The sequence below is a fragment of the Bos taurus genome, chromosome 2, assembly GCF_002263795.3.
Source record: "Bos taurus isolate L1 Dominette 01449 registration number 42190680 breed Hereford chromosome 2, ARS-UCD2.0, whole genome shotgun sequence".
NCBI classification, from domain to species: Eukaryota; Metazoa; Chordata; class Mammalia; order Artiodactyla; family Bovidae; genus Bos; species Bos taurus.
Window position 1 is genome coordinate 116779167 of NC_037329.1, and position 14990 is coordinate 116794156.

Sequence of the window (14990 nt, forward strand, 5' to 3'; positions counted from 1 at the left end):
GGCTGTCTCAATTCCTTCAAGTGTTTACAAGCAGTCTTTAGATACCATTCCTCTAAGATCTTATTCTCTCAAAAGCTACCACTACTCCTCCAGCCTGTGCATCTTGTGAATTGGAAACTTTACTTCTTTTGCAACAATTACCTTCAATTTTCTTCTGCTTTTCCTGTTTCTGATAACAACTCTTTAACCAATTCCTGGTAGTGGTAAGGTAGACTAAAGTTTCCTGAGTCCTTATTATATCCTACAGATTCATTTTAAGAACATTATAATTATTCAACATTGAATGCACATAATTATTTGTGAAATAGTACTACTGGTATCCTCATTTTGTAATTGAGCAACTGAAATTCAGATTGGTTAACTGATTCAAGGTGACACAGCTACTGAGTAATGTACACAAGATTTGAACCCGTGTAATCTGATTCAGGTTTCCCGGGTGGCTCAGTGGTAAAGAATCCACTTGTGATGCGGGAGACCCGGGTTCAATCCCTGGATTGAGAAGATTCCCTCGAGAAGGAAATAGCAACCCACTTCAGTATTTCTTGCCTCGGAAATCCCATGGGCAGAGAGCCTAGTGGGCTACAGTCCATGGGGTTGCAAAAGAGTCAGACATGACTTAGTGACTAAACAACAACAGTCTGATTCAAATCCTGTGTCCCTAATCCCTAGTAAATGACACCCAGAAGCAATCTTTTTCAGCACAGTTTATAGGGTGACTATATTTTGGTTGCTCAAGACCTTTCAAGTTGAGCCTGTTGTCATAGCATGATTTTCAAAGTAGCCCTTTGCTAAAAAAATGTCCCAGTTTGGGTGATAAATTATGTGGTCTTGCTAACTTTATAGTTCCCTCTTCCTGTGTTCACTAAAAAGCTACCATTTCCAGAGTGCCTGTTAACTGGACAAGGCATGTCACACCCTTCATTACTAATCCTTATCACAGCACATCAAGCTTCGTTTCCTTATACCCATGGGAAAACTAAGGTTCAGGTAGAGGTTAACTGCCTTAATCAAAGCCACATATACAGTAAGTGGCTGAAACTGGCAGAATGAAAACCAAGGTATGTCTGGTTCTGAAACCTCTTCTGTTTCCTTAGCATTCTGCTCCTTCCTTCACCTCCTTCTGGATGTCTCCAGATGATATCTTTTCTCCTACTTTATGTTACGGCCATGTGGTTGTCTATCCATCTGAAATGGGTGGGCTTCCCAACAATGTGGCCTCTGCCTCAATCATTTTTATATCCCCAGGGCCCAGGACACTGTCTGGTCCATGAACAGCCCTAAGGAACTGTATGCTTTGTTTTGTTTTCTAGTTTCCCTATTATTCACATTTATCCCAGATGTTGAATTTAACTCTCATGTTTTCCGGGCTTCTCATTTATTCATTCCATGCACTACTCCATCCTCTGATATAGTCAGACACAGTCTGTTGCACACAATTTCCACCCGATGATTAGAAAGCACAGTCCAATCAAAATTACATCTGCCCCCACACCCTCAGTTATAATTTGTTAGCACTGTGGGCCACCTCTTGCATTCTGAAAGTTCCGTCACCTTCCTCCCACCCAAGCTGCAGAGACAGTGATGTATATTCCCTTAGCAAAGAAAAAGTGTTTCCCTTTTTACGTACACATGCAGCAAGAGAATGAAAAACAATGCTTCTGATCCTCTACTCACTAACTGATGTTTCGCCTTACAGGGATTTAAGCTACAGCAGTGGTCCTCATGCAGAATGCACAATAAAATCACCTGGGGAGCCTTTAAAATATACTGGTCCCTGAACCCCACAACAGACCAGTTACATCAGAATCTCTGGATACCCATGTTTTATTAAACTCTCCCTCAGGCCATTCTAACATTCAGTCACGTTAAGAGATACTAAGCTAAAAGGAATTTTTCCACCCCCATTTAGACTTTGGAAAATAGTCTAAAAGTATTCCTAAATAAGAGAATCTCAAAATATGATAAAGAACCCATCTTCTTATTATGGTTTCAATTTGTGCACATTCTTTTTTGTGCTTACACAGTCTTTGCTTCTACACAAATGCAGACATATAAATCTTTACACATAATTAATAGAGAAACTCTGACATTGTTAAGGTAATTCTACAGCTGCCATCCACAGATTGCTGTTCTCTTTCATCAATAAATATATAATTTTTAGCGAAGGCACCTATATCATTAACAGATCATGTTGTGGATTGAATTGTGTCTTCCTCAAATTCCTATGCTGGAATTTTAACCCACAATTAGAATGGGACTTCAGAATTTAATTCTCGGGTGAGGACAAGGCAGGAATAAATAGCATTTTATCTGGAAAGCCTTCAGACCAAGAGGATTGGAGTAGTGTTCCACAGAACCATCTTGCCTGTGCTTGGATGCTAGTTTCTTTCCTTTTTTTTTTTATTTTTTTGAAGTAGAGTTGATTTACAATGTTGTGCCAGTTTCTACTGTACAGCAGAGTGAATCAGTTATTACCCATATTCACTATGTCTTCCCTGGTAGCTCAGCTGGTAAAGAATATGCCTGTAATGCAGGAGACCCTGGTTCGATACATGCATTGGGAAGATCCCCTGGAAAAGGCAATGGTTGGCCACTCCAGTATTCTTGCCTGGAGAATTCCATGGACAGAGGAGACTGACAGGCTACAGTCCATGGGGTCACAAAGAGTTAGACATGACTGAGTGACTTTCATTCACTATGATATTTGCTATTCCTTGCCACCCCCCTCAAAAAAAGAAAATAGGGGGATATTTTTAGTATCTGCCTCCTAGGGTTGTTATGAAAATTAAATTATATAAATATGTGTATGGGATAATGTGGGATCACAAATTTAGTTCAGTGACTGTTTTATTTATATCAGAGTAAGCCCTTGATTGGACTTCCCTTGTGGCTCAGCTGGTAAAGAATCCACCTGCAATCTGGGAGACCTGGGTTCAATTTCTGGGTTGGGAAAATCCCATGGAGAAGGGAAAGGTTACCCACTCCAGTATTCTGGCCTGGAGAATTCCATGGACTGAATAGTCCATGGGGTCACAAAGAGTTGGACACAACTGAATGACTTTCACTAAGCACTTGATAAATGTCAGCTGATATTACTTAAAGAAAGAAAGTGAAGTCGCTCAGTTGTGTCCCACTCTTTGTGACCCCGTGGACTGAAGCCCACCATGCTCCTCCACCCATGAAATTTTCCAGGCAAGAGTACTGGAGTGGGTTGCCATTTCCTTCTCCTATTAAATTGTAGTTCATAAATTAAAAAAAAAATAAGTCTGATATTCTTAAATAAGTAAACACTGAATACTGAGGGGGAAAAAAAAAGAATGTGACCTTCTTTGGAGATAGAGTCTTTACAGAGTAGCCACGTTACACTGAGATCCTTAGTGCATTCATGTGTGCTCAGTAGCTTCAGTGGTTTCTGACTCTGTGGACACCATGGACTGTAGATCGCCAGGCTCCTCTGTCCATGGGATTTCCTAGGCAAGAATACTGGAGTGGGTTGCCATTTCCTCCTCCAGGGGACCTTCCTGACCCAGGCATTGAACCTGGATCTCCTGCATCTCCTGCATTGGAAGGTAGAGTCTTTACCGCTGATCTACCAGGGACCTTACAAAAAAGGAAATTTGGACATACAGACACACATAGGAAGAATTCCAGGCAAGTCAAGGAGAGAGGTCTGGAATCGACTCTTCCCGCATAGTCAGTCCCACTGACACCTTCTAGCCTCTGGAATTGTGAGAAAACAAATCTCTGTTGTTTAAACCACTCACTTTTGTGGTGCTTAGTTACAATAGTCCTAGGAAACTAACAGAAAGAACTTCAACTTTCAATCAAGTTCTGTTAGACAAATAATTCCTAAGTCAATTATTTCTACTAGGAAGACAGTTCCCCATAGAAACAACATTAGACATGGACATTGATTCTCAGGTGAGCCATGAAATGCACTTTTGGAAACAGATTAAGGAGTCATATGAAAAGCACTGCAAAAAGAAAGGAAATCTAGTAAGGAAAACTTGCAGAGTAGTTTTCTACCCTCACCTGGGAAGGTTGGGACTTTGTTGGGTGGTGAGAAATGCTAAGTTCTAATGGTATGGAGGGTCGGGGAGAAAGGTCCCAAAGTTTGTCTTGCAAGTGTCTCCCAGCACAGTGAGTATGTTGAAATCAGGATTATATACATATTCAAGATCAGAGAAGAGCAGACCAAGATCCATAAGGAAGAGGAGAAACTTTAGGGGAGCTTTGGAACAAGGAGGTGAATTTCAGGGGTCTGATCCTGAAGGCACAGGACTGAAGTGATAGAGTTTCCCATCTCCAGGGGGTCTTCCTGACCCAGGGATCAAACCGGGATCTTCCACATTTCAGGCAGATTCTTTACCACCTGAGCTACCAGGGAAGCCCCAAGAATATGGGATTGTCCATTCCCTTCTCCAGGGGAATCTTCCCAACTCAGGGATCAAACTTGGGTCTTCACATTGCAAGAAGATTCTTTACCATCTAAGTCATCAGGGAAGCCCCGACATGACAGAGAGAAAGGTAAAAATTGTATAGCAAAGGAACAGAAGACGGGATGATCAGGCAAGGGGACAGCTTGGGCCAGTGTCAGAGGTCAGAGTTGTTGGGGGTCATGTACCTTAAGGCCATCTTCCCAATGTGTGGACAGGAGTGCTCCGTGAAATGTCAAAGTCATGCATATTCTTTTCTCCTTTGATTATTCACATTTTTTTCTTGTACCAGGCCACCAACCATCACTAGACCAAATATGTACTGACTCTTTCTTCTGACCTCAAATCTCCTACTGACATCAAGCACCTACACTACTCCTGTGCAGACAGAACCTTCCTGTGGTTGGGAACACTTATTCCACTCAATTCTGGTTAAATTCAATGTAGTTCGTGTTTTGAATCAATCCCCACCTAAACTTGACTCCAATTCTTCCAGTGCAGGTGAACTCACACAGAGCATTGGATGCAATCTCCTAAAAGTAATTCACAGTGAGTTGCTAACAGCCCATTAGAAGACTTGGAGGTACTTGCATTATCCAATGTGGATGCTTACCAAACTGAAAGAATCTCTGCTTCATGAAACTTCAGAGGCTATAATTAAACTGAGAAATCCATCAATTTGGGCAAAGTTTTAGGGAAGCATTAAGAATATGTGATCTAGACAAGCAGGCAGACTAGTCCTTCCCTTTAGTTTTATTGTCAACTATTCTCATCTCGGAGAAGGCAATGGCTGTACCCCACTCCAGTACTCTTGCCTGGAAAATCCCATGGGTGGAGGAACCTGGTAGGCTGCAGTCCATGGGGTCGTACAGAGTCGGACACAATTGAAGTGACTTAGCAGCAGCAGCAGCATTCTCATCTCTTCATAGTTTCCTCTGTTCTGCTTTCACAAATTTTCAAATAAATCCTAAATTTTCTGCACAATTATTCCTATAGTAGAGAAATCTGACCATTTAGATGTTTTTCTAAATTTAGCTCATTGTATATTAGCTCACTGTCTCTGAACACTAGATTCTGCAACACTTCTCTGACTTATACCTTGCATGCTGCTGCTGCTGCTGCTAAGTCGCTTCAGTCGTGTTTGACTCTGTGCGACCCCATAGACGGCAGCCCACCGGGCTCCCCCATCCCTGGGATTCTCCAGGCAAGAACACTGGAGTGGGTTGCCATTTCCTTCTCCAGTGCATGAAAGTGAAAAGTGAAAGTGAAGTCGCTCAGTCGTGTCCGACCCTTGGGGACCCCATGGACTGCAGCCCAGCAGGCTCCTCTGGCCATGAGATTTTCCAGGCAAGAGTACTGGAGTGGGGTGCCATTGCCTTCTCCGTATACCTTGCATATGTGTACAATAAATACTAAGCCAAGGATGAAAGTGGCAACATGAAGAATAACTGAATGGTTCCTCAGGTCCTGTTTGGGAAGAGAGAGAGGTGGGCTTGAAGGTAAGGACAAAGGCAGATTCCTGTTCTGACCTTTCGAGATGTGTGACTTGGGGCTGGTTTCCCTAAGTCCACGCTGAACCCTTTGCTCTTGAACACATTTAGAGATGCCAATAAATGCCTTGCCAGATCTTGTTAGGACTCAATGTTCTAACATGTTGGTTTCCTTTCTTCCTTCTAACTGTAGCCCATTAGGATAAAGAGGACAAAGGAAAGAAAGACTTTCTCACTCAAAACCCTCATCAAAATGGAACTATGAGGTATGGTAATACTTGATGCTGTAAATAGGGTTTGACGATAGATAAGCCTCCTCTGTCATTTAACACACATTCTTTTTATCATTTGGACCAGAAAGGTGGTTGCAGGACACTATTAATAAAGGAACCATCTTCAGCAGAGATTCTAGGAATAAAGATTTTGACAAGATAAGGAGAAAAGCTGGTGCTGAAGTCCCCTCTTTGTCAATAGGTTGAAGGATCCTAGCTAGAAGCCTTTGCCTGTTACATGTCCCGAACACATGTATTCATGCAAATTAATGACCACTCATTTTCTTTTCCACTCTCTCATCCAAGCTCTAGACCTCCCTGTTAGGTGCAAGTCCAGCTCCAATGATGACCTTGGCTGAAGGGTCTCCAAGTGACTTAAGTGGCTTAAATGTTATTGGCAAGGGAGCCTGAGCTGTTATGATCCAGTAAGTTTATCTATGCCATGAAAGCTGGGTTTGCTGGCTCAATAAAGAGAGACTCACATTTGGGCAGAATTATAGAAATCATCATCACATTTCTCAGAGGGCTTAATCCCAATTATGCATGCCTTCTAGCGCCATGACTTAGTTCACCTCCCAGAGCATGCTCAGCTAGGCATGATAATTACGTCTGTGTTCTAAAAATGGAATATGAGAAAGTCTTAAAAGATCCATATTTCATATTAATACCAAATTACATATCGAGTGGGGATTTTTTTTCTCTTAGTGTAAAAGAACTGGTGGTGAAGGTTAATGATTTAATTAAGTTCATGGCCGACCCCCGCACCCATACCCTCCCCTCTGTAGAGCACAGATGCTGACATAGCTCACAGCCGACCCTGGAAGGAAGGCATTCATAGAACAGCAGCTTGGATTTTTCAGTCGATGACAGTTTTATTATTGCATCTTGAACAATGTCGTTAGCTCATGGAATTGCAGAAGAGAAGTTCCTCTGGGTTGATAAGGCTCAAGTGCAATCTATGCTGGGAAAACACAGGACTACAAGCGATCTGTCAGGGAACCAAAACTCCTCTCTTTGACAAGGACAAAGGGCTCATTGTTTAAATGACCTCACTCTTAACCTAACAGTCCAGGGTTCAAGGCCATTTTGTAGCCAACACTGTATTCAGGAACAGCAGAAGTGGCTTTGGGCACTGATTCCTTTTTCTGCCTAGCATCCAGAGATATAGCTCAGCCTGCAACTAATGGAGGAAAGTAACCTGAATACAAATGCTCTCTCCACCACTCACCTAGCATGGAATCAGCAGCCAGTTCACTCATTCATTCATTCACCCACCTTTTGCTTATCTTCCTTTCATTATGAAGCACTAAGTACTTGAGATACATCACTGAACAAAATAGACAGAGATCTCTGTGTTCGTGGGGCTTACATTCTAGAGGAGCAGGGAGTAATGGAAAACCTAATTACATAATTTGTAAAAGATGGTGGAAGCTGAGGGATTAAAGAAAACCAGGTAGGGAATGGCAGAAAGGGGAAAAGAGGCACGCAAGTTGTAATTTTAAACCATGAAGGTAAGTTAGACATGGTTGAGAAAGTACCCATTGGCCCGAGACACAGAAAGTGACAGATGTAGCCAGCAGATGTCTGGGAGAGGAGCAGTCTGCAGCGGTAACCCAAGGAAACAGCAAAAGTGGCAGAGCTGGGTGAGCCAGGTGGGAGAAGACACAGTCTGAGAGAAGACAACAGCCAGATCGTGTGAGACATGTTGTCATTCTTTGTAGATGGCATTATGAATCAGTGTTGTCCTCAGACTCTTTTTCTGAGTGCTCAAAAACTTCCGTTTGGTCTGCTGGATGACATCCACCTGATCAATGCCACTGCATGCCACAGCTCTCTTTGGGGGACCCTGAAAACTCTAGATCCTGACTCTGACTGAGTCATAAGTGACTTCTGCCCATTATGACCTTCCATACTTTCACCACCATAACAGGCCACACTGGCCGGGCCAAATGAATTTTATCTTCCCCAAGAAACCTAGTTTTCCAATTCCTTCACCCAGGCAGCCTCCTTCAGCTTCCTTTATGGTGTCCATGGTTGCCCTGATTTCCATCGACTCATATGTAATTAGCTGGTAATGGTCTATTTTTCTCTTCTTAATTCAGTCGCCAAACTTAGAGTGAATGGTGATTGCTGACTTCTTGATATACCATGTGACTATGTAGAATAAGACATAGTCTTCACTATTACTTATGAATGGTATCTGCCTTGTAAAATGGTTCTTTTGCCACAAAACATGATTTGTATCCTTTCCTCTACAAATAGGAAGATTCCAAAAGATTAAACTTCTAACAGCGATTTCTCATCTCTGTCTGATCCTGTAGAATTCCCAGGGTCTCTTTCCTTTTCCATTGTTTCAGTGTAGTTTTAATATATGGAAATTTGGGTGCTAAGATATTTAGGGATTCTGAGAGATTGTCATACAAAAACCTTTACAATTTTTAGACATTTGTTAAGAAATCAGATTCAGAGGCATTAACTTGTATCTCCAGATGTCCCAAAAGACAGAAACTTGTGGATTCCTTGATCATGACAGTATTGAAATTCTGGGGTAAAGTTTCCATTAAAAAATGCATCATGTCTCAATTTTCTTAACTAACTGTAACTCTGATTTCTGACTTATACACATGATGCATTAGCAAAGCATAAATACACATCAGCACTTCACTCCACCCAAACCAAAACTTTGAAAGATACGATTATAAACTTTGAAGATAAGATTTCTTTTAGTGAAGCAATACTTTAAGTTACAAGTTTGCCTTAACTAAGAACTATAAACTTTCATCTAATAAGAATTTAGTTATTATAACACTAAATTCTAAAAATTTTAAGAATGTTAATATAATTAATGAGTTGTAATTTATGATAAGCTTCCCTAATCTCACTTTAGCATCACCAATAATCAAGTCAGTATTTGTTGATACAGAGCTTTAGAAGTATTATGAGTGTGATACATGGGATTATTTTTTATATTTATTTTTAATTGAAGGATAATTGCTTTATAATGTTGTGTTGGTTTCTGTTGTTCAGCAACATGAATCAGCTCTATTAGTTCAGTTCACTTCATTTCAGTCTCTCAGTCGTGTCCAACTCTTTGCGACCCCATGAATTGCAGCATGCCAAGCCTCCCTGTCCATCATCAACTCCCGGAGTTCACCCAAACTCATGTCCATTGAGTCAGCGATGCCATCCAGCCATCTCATCCTCTGTCAATCCCTTTTCCTCCTGCCCGCAATCCCTCCCAGCATCAGAGGCTTTTCCAAGGAGTCAGCTCTTCGGACGAGGTGGCCAAAGTATTGGAGTTTCAGCTTTAGCATCAGTCCTTCCAATAAACACCCAGGACTGATCTCCTTTAGAATGGACTGGTTGGATTTCCTTGCAGTCCAAGGGACTCTCAGGAGTCTTCTCCAACACCACAGTTCGAAAGCATTAATTCTTTAGCACTCAGCTTTCTTCACAGTCCAACTCTCACATCCATACACGACCACTGGAAAAACCATAGCCTTGACTAGACAGACCTTTGTTGGCAATGTCTCTGCTTTTGAATATGCTATCTAGGTTGGTCATAACTTTCCTTCCAAGGAGTAAGCACCTTTTAATTTCATGGCTGCAGTCACCATCTGCAGTGATTTTGGAGCCCCCCAAAATAAAGTCTGACACTATTTCCACTGTTTCCGCATCTATTTCCCATGAAGTGATGGGACCAGATCTATAAGTATACATATATCCCCTCCCTCAATATCCTCCCTCTCATTCACCCCCATCCCACCCCTCTAGGTTATCACAGAGCACTGAGATGAATCCCCTGTGTTATATAGCTACTTCCCAATGGTTAGCTACTTTACACATGGTAGTATGTATACATCAATGCTACTCTCTCAGTTTGTTCTACCTTCTCCTTCCCCTGCTGTGTCCATGTGTCCATTCTTTTTTTTTTTTTTTTAATATTTATTTGTTTGGTTGTGCCGGCTTTAAGTTCCAAGCATGTGGGATTAGTTCCCTGACTGGAGATTGAACCCAGGCCCTCTGCATTGGGAGTGTGGAGTCTTAGCTGCTGTACCACCAGGGAAGTCCCCACATGTCCATTCTTTACTTCTGTGTCTCTATTCCTGCCCTGCAAATAGGTTCATCAATATCATTTTTCTTGATTCCGTGTGTGTGTGTGCTCGGTCACTCAGTCGTGTCCAACTCTTTGTGACCCCAGGGACTGTAGCCCTCCAGGCTCCTCTGTCCATGGAATTTTCCAGACAAGAATACTGGAGTGAGTTGCCTTTCCCTTCTCTAGGGAATCTTCCCAATCCAGGGATAAAGCCCTCATCTCCTGCATCCGTTACATTGGCAAGCAGACTCTTTACAGCTGCACCACTTGGGAAGCCCTAGATTCCACATATATGCATGAATATACTGTGTTTGTTTTTCTCTTTCTGACTTATTTTACTCTGTATGACAGACTCTAGGTCCATCCTCCTCACTATAACTGACTCAAATTCCCTACCACTTGACAAAACCCATGAAATCAGAAATTGTATCTTCTGCTTTTTGGGTTTCTTTTGCTTTCCATAACATGTAAACAAGCCACACAAGGAAGATTATAGCAAGGATTTTATTTTCTCTGATTTTTTTTTTTTTTTTTTTTGCCTCAACTCATCTGGGAACCAAGAAGAAGAGATGGTGTGCTCTTAGCATCTGTGTGTGAGAATCTTGCTTTCCTTCCACTGAGTTCTCCAGAGAGCTACTATTTGGTCCACAGAATAGCATTATTAAAGCTCCATCCTCACCCGTCACATTAATCTTAAATCATGTTTTTTACATTTACAATCACATTTTCACAATCACATTAAATTGTCTTTCAGCCTCATCCAAACTTTCCCCATCCATATTACTTTTAGGAGACCCAGGTTTATTCAGTCATGTGAATTTGGTCAGTAAGTAAAATAATTGATAATGCATATTATTATTCATAATAGGCAAGTAATAAAACTATACTCCCTTTAAATAATTCCATGTCATCAAATAAATCCATATGGTGATTTCTTTCAACATTAAGCCTCTGTCTTATGGCTTGATTGCTATTCCTTTAGGACAGAGTAAGCTTTGGGAGAAAAAAATGCAACTCATTTCCAAACTAGAATCCAGGCAGGTAAAATCTATTTACCATATCAGATTTCAGACACCATATCCACATGAACAATAAAATGAAGAAGAGGGAAAAAATGGTCTGTGGTCTTCTGGCACACAGTAATATTTGGGTGAAACATGCATGTTGGATGAATGTAAGAAAAATTTTAGGTGGTGTTTGCATAATTGATTGAACAGAACTGTCTAAGATTTTGAACTCATTAAATGAAAATATATTTTTTGGCCCATTCAAGAGAAATATTTCCAGAAGAAAATACCTGATATAGCAAAAGAAGAGTGATGGCATGCATATGACTATGAAATGACTTTTATTAAGGGAATAAAAAGAACCAAATGGTGATTACAGATGAACTACTCCATAGGCTGGGAGTTTCAAGAGGAATCTTATTTCTGAATCTTGAGACAGTGGGACCGAAGAGATATGTTTCTATTATTATAAAGAAAGTGAATCTCACAATGAAAAACAATCTGCAACTTCAAAGAGAAAGAGATGACAGCAAAAATATTTGAATTAACTAGAGAAAAGCAGGGTTGTTCATTCGTGGGTGCTTTGTGTAGGCATATTTCAAAACATCTGCGCTTGTTTCCATGGAGATGGTGGATGGTTTATTTTGTTGTTAATATACCATATGGGCATGAAAGATATTCAAAGAAGCTACCTGATGGAAAACTAAATATAGACGTTTCCAGGCAGTCTTAGAGAAGTTGCAACCTCCAGACCTAGGTAGAAGTTGGTTCAACTCCTTGATAAACTATGCCAAGTTAAATGAACACTGGTTATTTTCTGGACACTTGCAGCCTTTTTAGAAATGATACCCAAAGCTATTAGCTTTATGTCCATTGCTTGGGGATACTAAAATTTGAAGAGCTTCATAAAATAAAAATAAATTCATTCATTGCAAATGTTTAATAAATAATGAATAATAATAAACCAGCTCAGAATGTAAACCCCACTTGTGAAAAGTTAAAATGACTCAGGTTTTCTTTTCTTGTACAAGCCCTCCACTGTTTCTCTCAAGGTCACCATTCTCCATGATTTTTCTATTTTCCTTCTAAACTAGAGAGGTCTTCATGTAGCTTGGCTTATAATTTCTATCAGGATAGAAAAACTGGAAAAGATAAGCAAGAAACAATTTTAGTACAGTTTTTTTTTTTTTCCAATCTTCCTTCTTTCTGTCACTATCTCTTCTTTCATTAACTGTGCCTCTTCAGATTTTGTCCTTTAGTACAACTGCACTTTATCAATAGAGCTAAGTCCCCTGTACTTCAGAATGTTCAGATTTGAAGGGAATGGAACATTAAGTTCTACGGTTTGGCATGTTCATTTAAAGTTCAGAGCTATTCAAAACTTCCTTGTTTCATTGTTAGTCTAGCAAGCTGATATCCCCACAATATCACTTACTTACACCATTAGCCCATAAGAATATACAGTCCCCAGCTGAACCAATTGTTAGTTTCAGAATTTCCTGTAAGATGGACAGGTATCTGCAGATGCCAAGCACTTATGGGTTGTCTCAAATTTAATTAGCAATAGAATAGGGCCACCAAATTAATTCCTAAAACTGCTCTTGAAATGCCAGTAGTCATGAAGTTTTAATAATTTGATATTATACTGTTTAGAGAAACAGATTGAAATTTCTCAACTTTAGCGTTGATCTCAAGTGCCATTTAATAAAAGACAATAGCAGGCTAAGTTATTTTTTTTAGTTATTTTCTTTTAAAACACACACCATGAAGTTAAAAGTAGTTAAAATTCCCATTAACTTTGTTGCTCTCATATTTGAAATACACTGAGGATCACAGTTCGGTGGGTGACATAAGAAAGAGAATGTAAAATCAAGTTCTAAATCCAAGGGTAAATGAACTCCAAACGCAGACCAGTTTTCTGTTAAATTCTCAACCACACAGATGGATGGAGAAAACATAATGTATCAAAGGAAAGATTTATAGAAGTGATAGATTTTTAACTTCTCAGCCATGCTGAACTGATATATACCAGTAAATCTTGGAGAAGATTTCCCTGAAGGGTCATGGTGACATCGTTCGATAAACAGAGCAGGAGACTGAGTGCCAGGAAAGGGTTGTGACCTAGTTTTGCCTTTCACTGGATTAAAAACATTTATTTTTTAAATAAATAATGATGTTATTTTCCAAATACGTATTAGCTAAACTAAAAGAAACAAAGGTAAAATGGCACGTAAAAGTGACATATTTAGCACTTAGCAATATACCAGGCAGTATGATAGCACCTGGACATTTTCATCTGTTGAAACTTTCTATGAACTAAATGTTATCCTCACTTTTCTAATGAGGAAACTGTAATAACACGGCAAAGTGAAGCAGCTTTCAAGAAGATAAAAAATAGTTGGTAGATTCATGGTTTGAAATCTGTTTCCAGAGTCTATGACACTGGCAACATTGAGCCCCTGAATAAGTATAGGGAGACTGGTCAGAAATTCCGATCAAACTTGCCCTGCTATCTTTACAGGATTTTACATTTAATTATACTTGGATTTCACAGAAACAAAATTAATTTCAGTTGAAGTGAAATAATTGTTAAAACGCAGATACATCTTTCTTCATCATAAGAGATAACTATTTCTGAGAGCAACACCAAAATTTAAGAAAGAAAGCTTTGCTGTTGTTTAGTTGCTAAGTCATGATTCTATTGTCAACCTATGGGCTATAGCCCACTAGGCTCCTCTGTCTATGGGATTTCCCAGGCAAGAATAGTGGAGGGAGTTGCCATTTCCTTCTCCAGGGGATCTTCCTGACCCAGGGATAGAAGCCCTATCTCCTGCATTGCAGGCAGATTCTTTGCCAATGAGCCACCAGGGAAGCCCAAATACAAGCTTGACTGGATCTAAAGTTCTTGGTTATACTGTCCTGCCTACCTTCCACACTCCTTTCAGAGTCTGGTTTTTTTTGTTGTTGTTGTTGTTGTTAAACATTACTCATGATTTTCCCGCAGCGAGTGTAGTAGTGGAGAATTCTGAAATCAATCTGATACTCTTTTGTGTGTGTGTGTGTGTGTGTGTGTGTGTGTGTATGTGTGTGTGTGGGGGGGTGGTATAGGTGACTTACTTTTCAGTCTGTATACCTGTATAATTATTTCTTTCATTCTTGAATTTCAGGATGTATCTCATTGCTGATCATTCCATTTTAATTGTTTTTCTCCCAGACACTATACTTCCAATATGCCATTTCACAAATTTACTTCAGGAAAATTTTTCCCTATTTTATTTTTCAGCGTTCTTTTTCAGATTCATTTTTCAGTTTGTGTGTTGGGTCTCTGTGTCACATGAGTCTTCTGGTCATGTCATGATGTCATCTGGTGGCTCAAATGGTAAAGCGTCTGCTTGCAATACAGGAGATCCAGGTTTGATCCCTGGGTTGGGAAGATCTCCTGGAGAAGGAAACGGCAACCCACTCTAGTACTGTTGACTGGAGAATCCCACGGACGGAAGAGCCTGGTAGGCTACAGTCCATGGGGTTCCAAAGAGTCGGACACGACTGAGCGACTTCATTTTTTTTTCCAGTTTGTGTGTTGGGTCTCTGTGTCACATATCCATATATAATATTCTCCATTATGATTTTTATGTCTTTGTTCTTTATTTATTTTAAGGTAGATTTAGAGGATGAAAGTTTTTAGTCAT